We start from the raw sequence: 14,680 nt of genomic DNA, 5'->3' as shown, positions 1-14,680 counted from the left end.
GGCACTACGTCTCTGGACATGGCTGGAACATCAGGGCATTACCCTGGTGGTTCAATATCTGGCAGGTTCTCTCAACGCCAGAGCTGACAAACTCAGCCGTGGATGCACAGCTGATCATGAATGGCGCCTCTCTCAGGAGGTGGGGCAAGGTCTCATCCAGCAGTGGGGAGAGCCTTGGTTAGATCTGTTCCCTTCCGCAGAGAACGCGCAGTGTCAGCTGTTTTGCGCATTAGAGTTTCCAAGGCGGCACTCGCTTGGAGACGCTTTTTGTCTAAAGTGGAACTCCGGCCTCCTTTACGCCTATACCACTTCTGCCTAGAGTTCTCAGGAAGCACAGGAACAACCGGGCCCAAGTCATCTTGGTGGCTCCGGAATGGGCATGGAGAGTATGGGTATCCAGAGCTATTGAGTATGGCCAGCAAACCTCCACTCAGACTGCTTCTTCGGGCGGATCTTCTGTCGCAGCAGCAGGGGATGGATCTCCACCCGAACCTTTCCAATCTCCGCCTTCATGAATGGAGATTGAGTGGCGATAGTTGATGACTTTTGATCTTCCACCCGAAGTCTGTGATGTTATCTTGGCAGGCAGGCGTCCCTCCACCAAAACGGTATACACCTGCATAAATTTGTGGCATGGTGCATCAACAAATCTGTTGATCCCCTCTCAGCTCCTCTATCTGAGGTTCTTTTGTTCATTCTTTGGCCCAGGAGGGCTCTGCTTTGGGCACCCTTAAAGGGTATTTATCTGCCATTCTGGTCGTTCTTAGGTTACGTGGTCAGTCATGACTCTTTAAATCTCCTATTGTGAGTAGATTCCTAAAAGGTCTCACCCATTTATTTCCTCTCACTCCATTTATCATGCCTCAGTGGGACCTCAATCTTGTCCTTACTTATTTAATGTGTACTCCCTTTGAACCGATGCACAATTGTGCCTTACGGCTCCTCACCTTCAAAACTGTCTTTATTGTTGCCATCACTTCTGCTCTCAAGATGAGTGAGCTTCAGACCCTTTCCTTCAAACCTCAATACTTGTCTGTGCACGCTGACAAAGTGGTGTTGCGCACTAAGGCTTTCTTCCTTCCAAAGGTGGTTACGCCTTTTCATGTAGGACAGTCCATCATCCTGCCTACTTTCTACACACCCCCACATCCTTCCCATGAGGAGGAGAGACTGCACTGTCTGGACCCAAAAAGAGCATTGGCGTTCTATCTTAATCGTACCAAAGATTTCCGGGTGGACGATCAACTCTTTGTCAGGAATGTGGGTGCGAAGAAAGGGAAGGCAGTGCAAATACATACCATCTCCAGATGGGTACTTCTTTGCATCAAGATGTTCTACATTTTGGCCAAGAAGCAACCCACTGAGGGCTTGCGTGCTCATTCCACCAGAGCAACTGCTTCCACTGCGTTAGCACGCAGAGTTCCTGTCCTGGATATCTGCCAGGCAGCTATGTGAGCGTCCCTGCACATGTTTGCTAAACAGTACTGCCTGGACAGTCAGGTCCGTCGGGATGGCTACTTTGGTCGTTCGGTCCTGCAGGACTTTCTAGTATGATCTTGGTTCGCAGCCCACCACTGAGGATGGCATTGCTTGGGTATCCATGTTAAGGTAAGGAATCTGCAAATGGAAGTCTCTATCAGATGCACAAGTTACTTACCTTCGGTAACAAAATATCTGGTAGAGACATATTCTAGTTGCAGAGTCATACATTTCAAGAGAAAAGTAGATCTGAACTTTTTTTATTATAGCACACCTGTTGCATTTCTGACCTCTATAAATGAGAGTTGTCATTATTATTGTGTCGATGAGCTAACAATTGCACTATATTTTAGATAACAGTAAACCAGACTTGACCTTAGAAGGATAGAATGTCTTCTAAATTGTGACCTGCAAATCACTGCATGTTTCTTGGGCAAGTATTTAGCAGGTCGAACCAAGGCACTGGCTTACAAACTGTAATAAGTTAATACCACTCAACAGAACTAATTTTAACAACCTTATAATTACAAGACATTACGGGATCCTGAAAAGTACATGAAGTTGTTTGCAGATAGCGTAAAACACACTGAACTGGTTTACTACTTATGTAACTTGTCTCCATATAGGTTGCACAAAGATCCCTGCAACAACCACATTAATCTACTGAACTATGACACCTAGTATAAATGTGTGATCTGCATATTGCTTGCAATACTGTGCAGGAGACACAATACCCATATTTATTCGGTGTACACATAGATCGCACTATTTACTTCTATTTGTGAGCTATCTTACCACTATTATTAGTAGACTTCTGTCTATACATAGGTATCTGCAATTGGATCTTTAACTCAGTGAGGTATCTTAAAATTGAGTTTGTCATTCATTAAGCAAGGCAAAACAGAATTACTATCTCATTTTCCTCCTCAATTTATTTCGGGTCAGAGTGTGTGCAATTAATGCGTATGTCCTGAAAGACCATCGCTTGTCACTGATTTAGCTCCTTGTGGTGCGCTCCCTCATGACTCCACCCCAACTGACACTAAGGCCCATATTTATACTTTTTTAGCGGCGCATTTGCGTCATTTTTGTGATGCAAAAAAGGCACAAACTTACAAAATACAATTGTATTTTGTAAGTTTGCGCCTCTTTTGAGTCAAAAAGCGGCGCTAAAAAAGTATAAATATGGGCCTAACTCTCCCTCATCAGGTTTGTTAGCTTTTTCCATTTTCAGTACTGATGGGAAGCCTCAATTTGCTATTTATAAGAGCATTTGTTTGAGGGTGATAATGATAGGAAGCGTAGATAATACTGGGTTGAGGTGAGAAGAGTTTAAGTCAAGAATCCCACTCCTAGAGCAGCACAGCATAAGGGGTCCCAAGGTAGACTGAAAAACAGAGGACAAGTGCAGGAATAAGTCAGAAATGAGGAAAGGAACTTCTGTTCAGTCTGTGCCACAGGGCAGGGGAAGCAGCCGTTCAAGCTACCTCTGACAAGATAAGTCAGACAAGAACTAGGCCACAGATCCCCACTCTGCTGCTCGAACATATAAGCAACACCCGGGTAAACAAGAAGCAAGCCTACCCTTAATACCATGGCAGTGTGATTAGTTTTTATGTGCCATCCCAAAGTGTAGATGTCAAATGGAGTTCACTGAGGGACCACATGCAAATAGAGGAGGAAGGTAAGGCGAGTAAAAACATGCTTATGTGTTACACACTAATAATTAGCTTTTATGTACAAACTGACTTTTTAACACTTACGCTCCCTATGTTGAGTTCCTCATATTTTTTGTTGCAGGCAGTCTGGAAACTGTAATCACCAACTCTGTCCAGTATCCTACTCTAAAATGCAGGATTATGCACTATTTTAACTAGAACTGGAAATAATGAATGAACCCAGGAATATTGGGTCCTTTTCTGTATGTGTTTGCCCCATTCCGTGACAAGCCCACATCTGTATAAATTCACCACCAGTTTTAAGCCGGTGATAAATGGAGGTGGGGTTTGTTTTGCCTCATTTGTGCTGCCTCTTGCTGCAGTAAAAGGGTAAGGTGCTGCAGTTGACCCTAGCCTCAAAGACTCTTCTCTCAGATCCAGGTCCAGTATCTAAGGGCTTGAGATCACTGGGTCCAGTATTTTCAGGTAAGATTCCAGACTGAGGCTAGGAAAACCCTGTAATTTCCGTGAGGGGTATCCCCCTGAAATACTGCAATGGGAAACTTGTATAAAATGCCTGAATAGTGTTTGTTGCTACCCAGCTGAAACAAGTCAGTGAAAACTTGCAAGGATACAAACTTCTGCTTTGCATGTTACATGTAGCTGCATGTAGAGAGTGCATAACTCACAGAGCTATTTTAACTACAAATTATCCGTCAGGAACAAAAGTAGTAACCAACCAAGAATACAAATGCCTGATCTAACTTTTAATGCAGTACACATGAATGGGAACAAGCACAATAACAAACTGAGATATGGTAAGCATGAGAAATCTCCATTATTTACAGATCTTCAGAATGTCATTGCTGTATGGGGGCTACTATCTAACGTAATTATTCATAGAGTAGTGATTTAGGATTACAAAATAAATTTCACTAGATAGGGTGAAAGAGATTTATGGATTGAGCTGTGTTGAGCCCCTGCATCGCATACAAGGAGGATGAGTGAGACGACATGCTGTGTAAATGCCTGAAAACCCAGAGCAGAGGTGCTTTGTGACTCACTGATAACGTCCCGACCTGAGGTGTCATCATTGATCAATAGCACGTAGAGCCAGTAGTATTGGGAGAAACCAAAGTGGTTGAAGAGGGTATAGAGCGAAATCAGATCCTACTTAACAGATGGCTGCTTTGCCGAGGAGTGGCCTGAAACCAGCGCCTGTTGCACAGTTCCAGCGCTGCCATTAGCCCTTGTGCATCAAGTCACAATGAAGACATCCATACAGAGCAAGTGACAAACAGTGGTTTTTCGGTGCAGGCACTCAGTTTTAAAGCAAAAGCATGCCTATCCCTGACAAATCCAGAACCTGCATGCAGTCATACTCTAGTTACCTGACAAACGCTCACCCTCCCAAAGCTTGCTTTTGGCACTGAAGTGATGGTAAGGAAAGGACCCGATCATCACCCCACAAATCCGATGGGGCCCTTCTTAACCCGACTCTGAAAAATGATTGGGGGTTCCACCCCATACAGCCCCCTGAAGATACACCCATATCACTTTGTCACAAAAAGACAAAATGTTAAAATTAAATAAGCTTTTGCAAAGCAATGGGTCTCGTGTTTGCTCGAGTTAGAGCTATTAGCATTGTAAATTCCTAACTGGACTTTTTTTGCCACTTAAATTGAAAATAAACAGTAAAACAGTTGACATAAGCAAACCAATTCATAGCTCCATGACCCCCATGAGAAGGCACAAAGGAGAGACACAAAAAGAAAAAGAAGTTTGCTTGCAGTCAAACTTATCGTAAATCGTGCAACTATCCATGCAACAGGGGCAGTCTGCAAGGTGGTAACAAAACCGCCCAAAGGAGGGACAAATGTGAAAGTCTTGAAAGGCAAGTCCACGAATGAGTGAAAGTGATGGGCGTGCAGTGGGCGTGGTTAAAAGCCCACAGTGCTTACTACAGGTCAAAGCGCTTGCACGCTTGACCTAAAAGAACACTTTAAAAGGGGTTATTCTTTCTTTTGGGGGCGAGTCTGCGAGTGCATGCGTTAGTGCATGCATCTCGTTTGCCAGACTCTGTTGTGTACAGTTAGGTCTTGGAGCCCGCCTGTCGCTCACTATTTGTTGGTTTGTGCAGCACTCTTCTTTACAGCCTTGTAATGCATTGCAGCAGGCCTGGCATAATTTCCGTTCCTCTCTATGGAGCAGAGACCAGGTACTAATTGATTAGACTTAATTAGTGCCCATCCAATGCTCCCGACGTGATCAAGGTACTATTTTGTTCTTTTTAACTTCTAGTTCCCTGCAAAAAGAAGGTTTGTAACTTGCAAAAACGTGCCCAGCAGGACATACAAAATTGCAACATTTTATTTTTTAAAGCTAACTTTCTTTATTTTGACAAGTCGACTTTTTGCACTTTCCCATCATCTTTTGTTTTTGCTTGTGGATGCTCAAATGATGATTATTAACTTGTTCCAAATTTTGCAAAGCGACATTGTTTCTTTATTATGTGTAATTTCTGAAATGATGCTTTAATACATAATCATGCAGTACATCTAAATGCACCCAACTCCAATCCACCCCACTTTACCCCTCTCCAATCCACCCGACTCCAAATCACTCACCCCAGTTCATTCCAACCCACCCTAATCTAACTTACCCCACTCCAAATTGCACCCACTCTAATTAAAAACAATCTGCAGCACTCCAAAACAATCTGCACAACTCGAGTCTGCCCCAATCCAAAACAGTCTGCCCCACTGCAATCTGCTTCTCCCCAGTCCATAACACAGTGCCCCACTTCAATCCAAAATGATATGCCCCTCTACAATTCAAAGCAATCCGCCCCACTCCTATCTGTCCCATTTCAAAACAATCTGTCCCATTCAAATCCACCTCACTCCAATCTGCCCTACTTCAATCCAAAACAGTCCACCCCACTCCAATCTGCCCCACTCTAGTCAAAACAATATGCCCACTCCAATTCAATCCACCTCACCCCAATCCAACCCACCCCATCCCAATTCACCCCACTCAAATCCACCTCACGTCCATCCAATACACCCCACACCAACCCAGTCCACTCCACACCAACCCAATACACCCTAATACAATCCAGCTCTCTCCAATCTGCAACCTTCCCCACTCCAGGCTGCCCCCACTCCAATCCAAAACAATCTGTCCCACTCCAATCTGCCCCAATCCAATCGTGCTCCATTCCAATCCAAAACAATCTGCCCAACTGCAATCTGCCCTACTCCAATCCAGAAATTCTGCTCCCCTCTTCAATCCAAAACAATCTGCCCCACTCCAATCCATTTCAGTCTGCCACACTCCAATCAATTTCAGTCTGTCTCACTCCAATCTGCCCCACATTAATCCAGAACAACCTGCCCCTCTCCAATCCCAAACAACCCACTCCAATCCAAAATGATCTGCCGCACTTCAATCCAAAACAATCTGCCCCACTCCCATTTTCCCCACTTCAAAACAGTCTGTCCCACTTGAATCCTACTCACTCCAATCTGCTCGAATTCAATCCAAAACAATCTGTCCCACTCGAATCCGCCCCACTCCAATCTTCCCCACTCTAATCAAAAACAAAACACCAACTCCAATTCAATCCATCTCATCCATACCAATCCACCCCATTCCATCTCAATTCACTTCACTCCAATCCACCTCACTCCCCTCCAATCCACCCCACACCAACCCAGTCCACTCCACACCAACCCAATCCACCCTAATACAATCCAGCCCTCTCTAATCTGCCGTACTCCAATCCAAAACAATCTGCCCTACTCCAATCCAAAACAGTCTTTCGTACTCCAATCGTGCCCCATTCCAATCCAAAACAATCTGCCCCACTGCAATCTGCCCCACTCAGATCAAAAACAATCTGCTCCTCACTTCAATCCAAAACAATTTGCCCCACTCCAATCTATTCCAGTCTGCCCCACTCCAATCATTTCAGTCTGTCCCACTCCAGTCTGCCCCACATTAATCCAAACCAACCTGCCCTACTACATCCTGGCCCACTCCAATCCCAAACAACCCACTCAAATCCAAAACAATCTGCCCCACTCCAATCCATTCCACCCCACCTCACCCCAATCCAATCCACCATACTCCGTCCATTCCAGTCCTCCACAGTCCACACCACACCAATTCAATCTACCCCACTCCAGTCCAATACACCTCACCCCAATCCATCCACTCCATCCCACTCAAATCCAGCCCACCCCACCCTCCCCAATCCAGCCCACCCATCTCCACTCCAACCCACCCTATTCCAATCCACCCCATTCCAATCAAGTCCACCACTACCCAAACCAACTCACTCCCGTACAATCCACCCACTCCAATACAGCCCACTTTAATCCACTCACTCCAGTCCACTCCAGTGCACATTAATCTACCCAACACCAATCCAATCACCCCACTCCAACCCACCTTAATATACCCTACTTCAATCCAGTACACTTCTCTCCAGTCATTACACCCCACACCAAAACAGTCCACCCCAATCCAATCAACCCCACTCCAATCCTATCAGACCCACACCAATCCAGTCCACCACAATCCATTCCAATCCATACCACCAAAATCAAATCCACTCCACCCCAGTCCAATCTACCCAAAACCAATCCACCTCACCCATATCCAATCCACCCCAATCCAATCCACCACACTCAATCGAATCCACCCTGCCACACCCTTATCCACCCCACTGAATCCAATCCATCCCATTCAATCCAATCCACCCCAACTCAAGGCCACCCCACCCCAATAAAATCCACCCACTCCAGTCTACCCCACCCCATTTCAATCCAGTCTACCCCACTTAAATTCATACCACTCAACTCTAACCCACCCACTCTACCCCAGTCCACCACACTTCAGTTCATCATACTCCAATCTAATCCATCCAACCTATCCCACTTTAATCCACCCTACTTCAGTCCACTCCACACCAATCCACAACACTTCAATCCATGCCAGTTCAGTCCATCACATTCCAACCCACCCACCAACCGCACTCCAATCCGCCTCACCTCCTTGCAATCCATCCCACCGAGTCCACTCCAATCCACCCTAGTCCAATCCAGTCCAACACACCCCACCCCATTCCAATCTACCCCACTCCAGTCCACCCCACTCCTATCCAATCCATCCTACTGCAACCCACCACACCCCAGTTCAATCCACCCCACCACATTTCAATCCACCACACACCACTCCAGTCTAACCCACCCCCTCCGCTCCAATCCACCCCACTCACTCAAATCCACCACACTGTACTCCAATCCACCCACTTTAACCCAATCCAATCCACCCCATCCCAGGTCAGTCCACCCCACTCCAATCCATCCAGCACATCCCACTCCAATCCATCCAGCCATCCCTAATCCAATCCACCCTACCCCATTATAAACCAATCCACTGCACTCCAATTCAATCCACACTACTCCAATCCACCCCACTCCAGTCAAATCCACCCCACTCCAGTCCACTCTAATCCACTCCAGTCCAATCTAATCCACCCAACCCCATTCCTGACCAATCCAGCCCACCTCAGTCCAATCCACCCCACCCCTGCCTTATCACTTTAATCCAAAACACCCACCCAGATCCATTCTAATCCACCTGCTCGACTCCACCCAAATCCCATCTTCCTCACCCTATTTCAATCCACCACTTTCCACTCAGTCCACCGCACTCTACCCCAGTCCAATCCAGCCTATTCTACTCCAATCCAATCCCCTGCAGTACCTCAGTCCACTCCAACCCATTCCACCCTATTCCAGCCCACTCCACTCGACAACACTCTGCCAATGAACTCTACTCCCCTCTACTCAACTCTGCAACACTCTACCCCACCTATTCCACTCTATGACATTCAAACAAATCTACTCTACAATACTATACTCCCACACTCCACTCTGACACTCCACGCCACTAACTTTTAGCCATGCTGAACAGCAGCCTTACTGGTGTACAACATGGCCAAACACATTTCCAAAGCCAATACTTGACACTGTATTTCTATCCAAACCAACGCTTTTTTTAGCAACATTAGGATAATGAAAGACTGGGAAAAACATAACATTCTAATCTATACTCTGCAGGTTGCATGCAGCTCATTGATGACAGTTCATAGGTCACGGGTGCTATATTACTTGGGATTGTAATTTATGAACAGCAATTACAAAAATAATCTCTATGACAAAAACAGAAACCCACTTTCACATGTGCTCTGCATGGTACACCTTCTTTGCAGACAGCACATTAACCCTCTGCGCTACAGTCAAAACTGCCACTACATCACTCTCCAGCAGGAACATAACATTTAATCACCAGCGTTATCTTAACATTTCTATTGTTGCCCCACTCCTGGTGGAACACACAACGAACTGGGAATGCGCCAACACAATAGGCCTCCCCAGAGAGGCGTAACGAGGAGAAATATGTTTATGTATATGTTTATCAGCCTAGTTGCCTTACGATATCTACATCCAAGAATTCACCTTGGGAACGTTTCTCTACGGTGAAAAAACTTGCTCATTTTAAAGAACAGGATCAGACAATTAGCATTGGCTCTCTATACGACAACATCACATCCACCATCCAGATGAAAGTGTTAGTAAAGGTATTAAAAATATCTAACAATCTGTCACACGCCCAGAGCTATACTCCGATGATAGTATTCTCTGAGCATCACTTCCATGCTCTGCCCCTACATTGTTGTCTTTTTCCCTTCATTATTGGTTGATCATGTTCTGGAGTTAATTGTAACTCATTCCAGGTCACTGCTGGACTCATGTCATGCAAAGATCTCGCAGCCAGTCTCCAAAACTATTGCTTGTCATCTGAATAACATTTTTAATGAAATGTTTCATCAAGGCTATTTTGCAAAAGCCTGGAAGGTAGCTTCTATTCTACCTTTGCTCAAAAAAACACACATCTTAATCCTTTGGACCCAAGTAATTGTTGTCCCATATCTCGCCTTCCTTATCCATCCAAAATTGTGGAGAAGGCAATAAATTAAGAGTTGGCCCTTTTTTTTGTAATCCAATAATTTATTGGATCCCACACAATTTTGATTTAGAAGCCAACATAGTACTGAGCCCTCCTTCTTAACTGCAGTGGAAGAGCTGAGAGCTATCTTAGTTAAGGGTAATGCTGCAGCATTAATTTTGCTAGATCTTTTGGCCGCTTTTGTCACAGTCAGTCACAAGGTTTTGATGGACTGTGTTGAATCCTTGGAGATTAGAGGACCCGCCCTAGCTCTGCTCAAATCTTTTCTCTCGGAGAGAGTGCAATTTGTAGGCATGGATGGTTTCTCACCCAGCTCTTTCTCTCTGCCTTACGGGGTACCTCAGGGCTCTTCTTTAAGCCCTACCCTTTTTTATGTATATGTGTCACCTTTAGCCATGTTGACTCAAACATTTGGGATTCCTGTGATAAGTTATGCGGATGATACTAAGATCGTGGTCTCGGTTTCAGGAAACCAAAAAGAATCAGCGGCCAATTTTCTGAGTTGCATGCACCAGATCAGACACTGGATGACCAACAACTGTCTAAAGTTGAGTTCTGGCAGAATTGAAGTTTTGCTCTTAGGCAGTAATACTTCCTTTTGGTCTCCTGAGTGATGGCTGCCGGATTTAGGAAACCTTCTTTTTCCTGTTCCCAAAGTAAAAAAACTTGGGGATTTTATTTGGCGACAGTTTGACATTTGATAAACAGAAAAACAGACAAACACAGTAACTTCCTCATCTTTTTTCATCCTTAGGATTCTGAGAATGGTGGTTCTTCTCTTTATTCCTTTAGACTTGAGGAAATTAGGGGCTGATTTAGGAAAAGTGGCACTGCACCCAGTGCAGCACCATTTTCCTTGTGCCCCCTATTTCCCCTCTACTGCCAACATGTGCCGTATTTAAAATACAGTGCTCCATGGTGCAGGGGGCAACAGCGTCAGAATTCCTGATGCTATTGATGTACTCTGCACGAGCAGTGCCAAAATTTTGGTGCTACTCCTGAAGAGTACATAGGGGCCCATTGTATTCAATGGCATGCCCTGTTTTAACGCCTGCTCTGAGCAGGCATTAAAAGAGATGAAAAAATGGTGCAAGGAATCTGTTAGATTTTCGTGTGCCATTTTTTCAGCCCCGCTTGCATACATTATGCTATACAGGCATAATACGGTGCAGGGGTTTACAAAGTGGCACAATGCATGCAATATACCACTTTGTAAATATGGTGCATGTAAAAAGCTACTTTCGCGCTGCCTTAGTGTAAAAAAAATGACAAAATGGCTGCGCTAAGGTGGCGCTAGGGCCTCTTAAATCAGGCCCTTAGTCTTTACCACACTCATTCTCTCAAAGCTAGACTACTGTAATGCCTTGTACATTAATCTGCAGAAGCGGTCATTGAATAAACTACAGATCCTGCAGAACTCCGCTGCTCGGCTCCTGCTAGGAATTCCCAAACATCAATTCGCTCCCATTCAGATCTGTGCAGTCCTCTTCGGCCTCCAATTTGCTTGTCCCAAAATTTAAAAGAGCCCTCTGGGGAAGAAGAAGTTTCATCTATGGCAATACTAAGCTGTGAAACTCTCTGCCTGTGCACTTGAATAAATGTAGCTCGCTACAATCTTTTAGGAAAAAGCTAAAAACCTGGTTTTTAATCTCTAAATCGTGGGATCTCGTTTATTATATCTTCTGTTCTCTGGTTAGCGCCATGACGCCTCTGGACGTACCCGCACTGTGTAACATTTATTTTCATTTTATTGAAAGGAAATGGATACAAATGAACTTCGACATTTTTGTGGCAGTGTGTCAGACTCCAATGTTTTTTTTTAAATTTCCTTATAGAAGTAAAAGCCATCTTCAGTATTATATACATCATTCTTTTTTCAGCAAAAAAAGAATTTTGATCAGAATACTAGCGGATGAATATGTGGCTAGAAAGAATTCCTCATTCTCAGAAAGATTGCAAAGGACATCAACACTACTTAGCAAACATGCAGTTGACACCCAAAAAAGGGGACCAGATAATGCGTATGTCAGAGCACTGGTGATAGGAACAAACTGCAAAATCAGTTTTATAAATACACAAAGTGATGTGTTTCTGCGCAAATTATTTTATAGCACCTGATGAATAACGAGACTGTGAAGTTTGTTATTTGTCGCTTGTGATAAATAACACCTATAATGTGTTTTTAGGGTATTACATGCATATTTTGGGGCTCACCGCACCAAAATACACAAGGTAAGGATAAATACCATGCACTTTTTCTTGCTAACTTCTGGCAAGTTTAACAAAAGTTGCAATAAATAACAGAACCAGTAACTACCGGATGCAGCAAATACCAACATTCCGCAGTTCTGATCCCCGTGTAAACAGAGGTTTAAGAGTTCCAGAATTCAGTGCAACTTGTAATCAGGGCCTTGGTGTGCACATTTACACTAGCATGTTTCCATTGCATTGGAAAATAACAAATATAAATGAAAAGCAATGTAACAATAAACAAACATTGAACAATCGTATCAGTAAGTAAATTGGAGGTAGAAACGGCCCACTGTGTATTTCCCATAGAACACCAGCCAGCGCATTAGCAGACAGATCTAAAAAAAAAAGCAGTGGCAAAGCAAATGGATCTGACTTTTACTTTAATATGCTAATGCGTTAGAACAGATATTTGCCCAACTGCTGTTTGCATGCATTGGCACATTAAAGTACCTGAAAGATAAAATCTAGAAGAGGTTCTCAGACGTGGCCTGCTCAGAAACAGAGGCTAATCTGTTACATCTCCCTCACTACTCCTGCAAATAGGTAAGATCAGGGCCACATAATATTTGATTGCTGGTGTCAGCAAGTATTTTACCTTGAAGTCATACTTTCTGTCTTACTGATACAAGTATCTTTCATATGATTAGTCAAAAAAGAAAATAAACCAACCATTGTAATCTCACAAATAATGCATGTACATTTATAGCAGCACACAGTTTCATGGCATGACGTTGTGTAGAGAGGCAGCACCAATTTGTTACTTGTACAGTAAACCAATAGGACTGCTCATTTGCAAAACACCTACCTGCAAACAATTTTCATTGCCCAGAAAGATGAGAAATACATCATATTACAATGGACTGTTCAGCCCTGTGAGCCTAGTAACTGTTGATTTAGCAGATAACCTCGTATTGCTTTGACAATACATCCCTTCAGCCGACTAAACTAGTAAAATGTTACTTTGAAATTACAGAGACTGACTAGAGCTGCAGTTGAATTCCAGTGATTTTCTGAAAAGCTAAGTGAAAACGATGATTGTGCACAACATTTAAACATGCACTTTTTATAATGTGGCCTAGTGCAACCTGGTCATAACTGGGCCAAACCTTTGTTAGCGATTTATTTTTCTAATTAAGGGTTGTACAATTGAAATACCATACATACATACAAACACATTATAGTGACTAAAGAGGTATGTGTTATTCCAAAGGTGTAGTGAATAGCAAACCTTCTAACTGTTGCCTTGAGGGAGAAGGTCAGTCATCACAGTTTTTCAGCAAATATCACCAAACATGCAAATACTTATAATAGCAAAAGCAAATCTACATGTACCGGAATAATTATTAATGTTGGTTGAAAAAAGAGGGATAGGTCAAAGTCGTACAATTGACAGCGTGATTTGTGATATATCAGGCAGAATTTGTAATAGTTGCCCATGCAGAGTATGTTGGTTTTAAAAATTGATAAAGCTCTTAATAAACCCAAGAAACAGCAGGTCCTTTACTTTCATCACCAGCAGCACCAGAAAACAAAAGTAAAATATTGCAAAACAAAAAGTGCTAAGCAAGCCTTTCCCAGAAAACTAATTGTTACAGTTCCTTTCTGGTGAAATCATCCATAAAGAGCACTTATCATGTTGAACAATTTCATCTGCCCTGTTGGTGTGTGCTTCTTGTTTGCTGTTTCCTAAATAGAGTTTCTTTGTACCGATGGCACACATTTGTACTCCTTGCAACAGGGTAAAGACCTTGGGTGATCATTGGTTGCCCTGTGATCCTATTATTTCCTCTTGTTTAGCTAGTAAGTTAACACTGTTATGGCTATGGGTGTCCCAATTACTTACTGGTACTCTTACCTACTCGGAATACCCTTCCTTGTCCCAGGTTCTCTAGATGGAACAGTAAAATGCGTTGACGCACAGCACTGATGTGGAGCCAGAAAAGCCCGTACCGCCTATTTTAAAGACAGACAAACCTCTGTCATAAAAATAAAAACTTTCTATCCCTTACCTAAAGAAGAACACACTAATGTATAGGCTTTAATTTGGGGAGTTTAATTCAATGGCCAAAGGTGGAGCTAACACAGCACCATTTATTTAAATGGCCGGGGAAAGGTCATACTGATGTAGACAATGTAGGAGTGGGAGGCAGCCACCGTAGTGCCTCATCAGTTTGGAGGAGGAGTCCAAATATTTCCTTCCAGTTAACTGCGTGAGCAGTGTGACTGTGTAAGTTGGCACGTGTGCGTGT

At 43.7% G+C, this 14,680-nt stretch overlaps 1 protein-coding gene across 1 annotated transcript in view; it reads left to right on the top strand.

Moving 5' to 3' along the window:
* The window catches only part of ALOX5 (arachidonate 5-lipoxygenase), an 859,090-nt gene that overhangs the window by 803,096 nt on the left and 41,314 nt on the right, over window positions 1-14,680 (top strand). The window lies entirely within an intron of this gene.

This window comes from Pleurodeles waltl, chromosome 6 (genome assembly GCF_031143425.1).
Source record: "Pleurodeles waltl isolate 20211129_DDA chromosome 6, aPleWal1.hap1.20221129, whole genome shotgun sequence".
Lineage (NCBI taxonomy): Eukaryota > Metazoa > Chordata > Amphibia > Caudata > Salamandridae > Pleurodeles > Pleurodeles waltl.
Note: the sequence above shows the minus strand (reverse complement) of the source record. Positions and strands in the feature narration are given on the sequence as shown.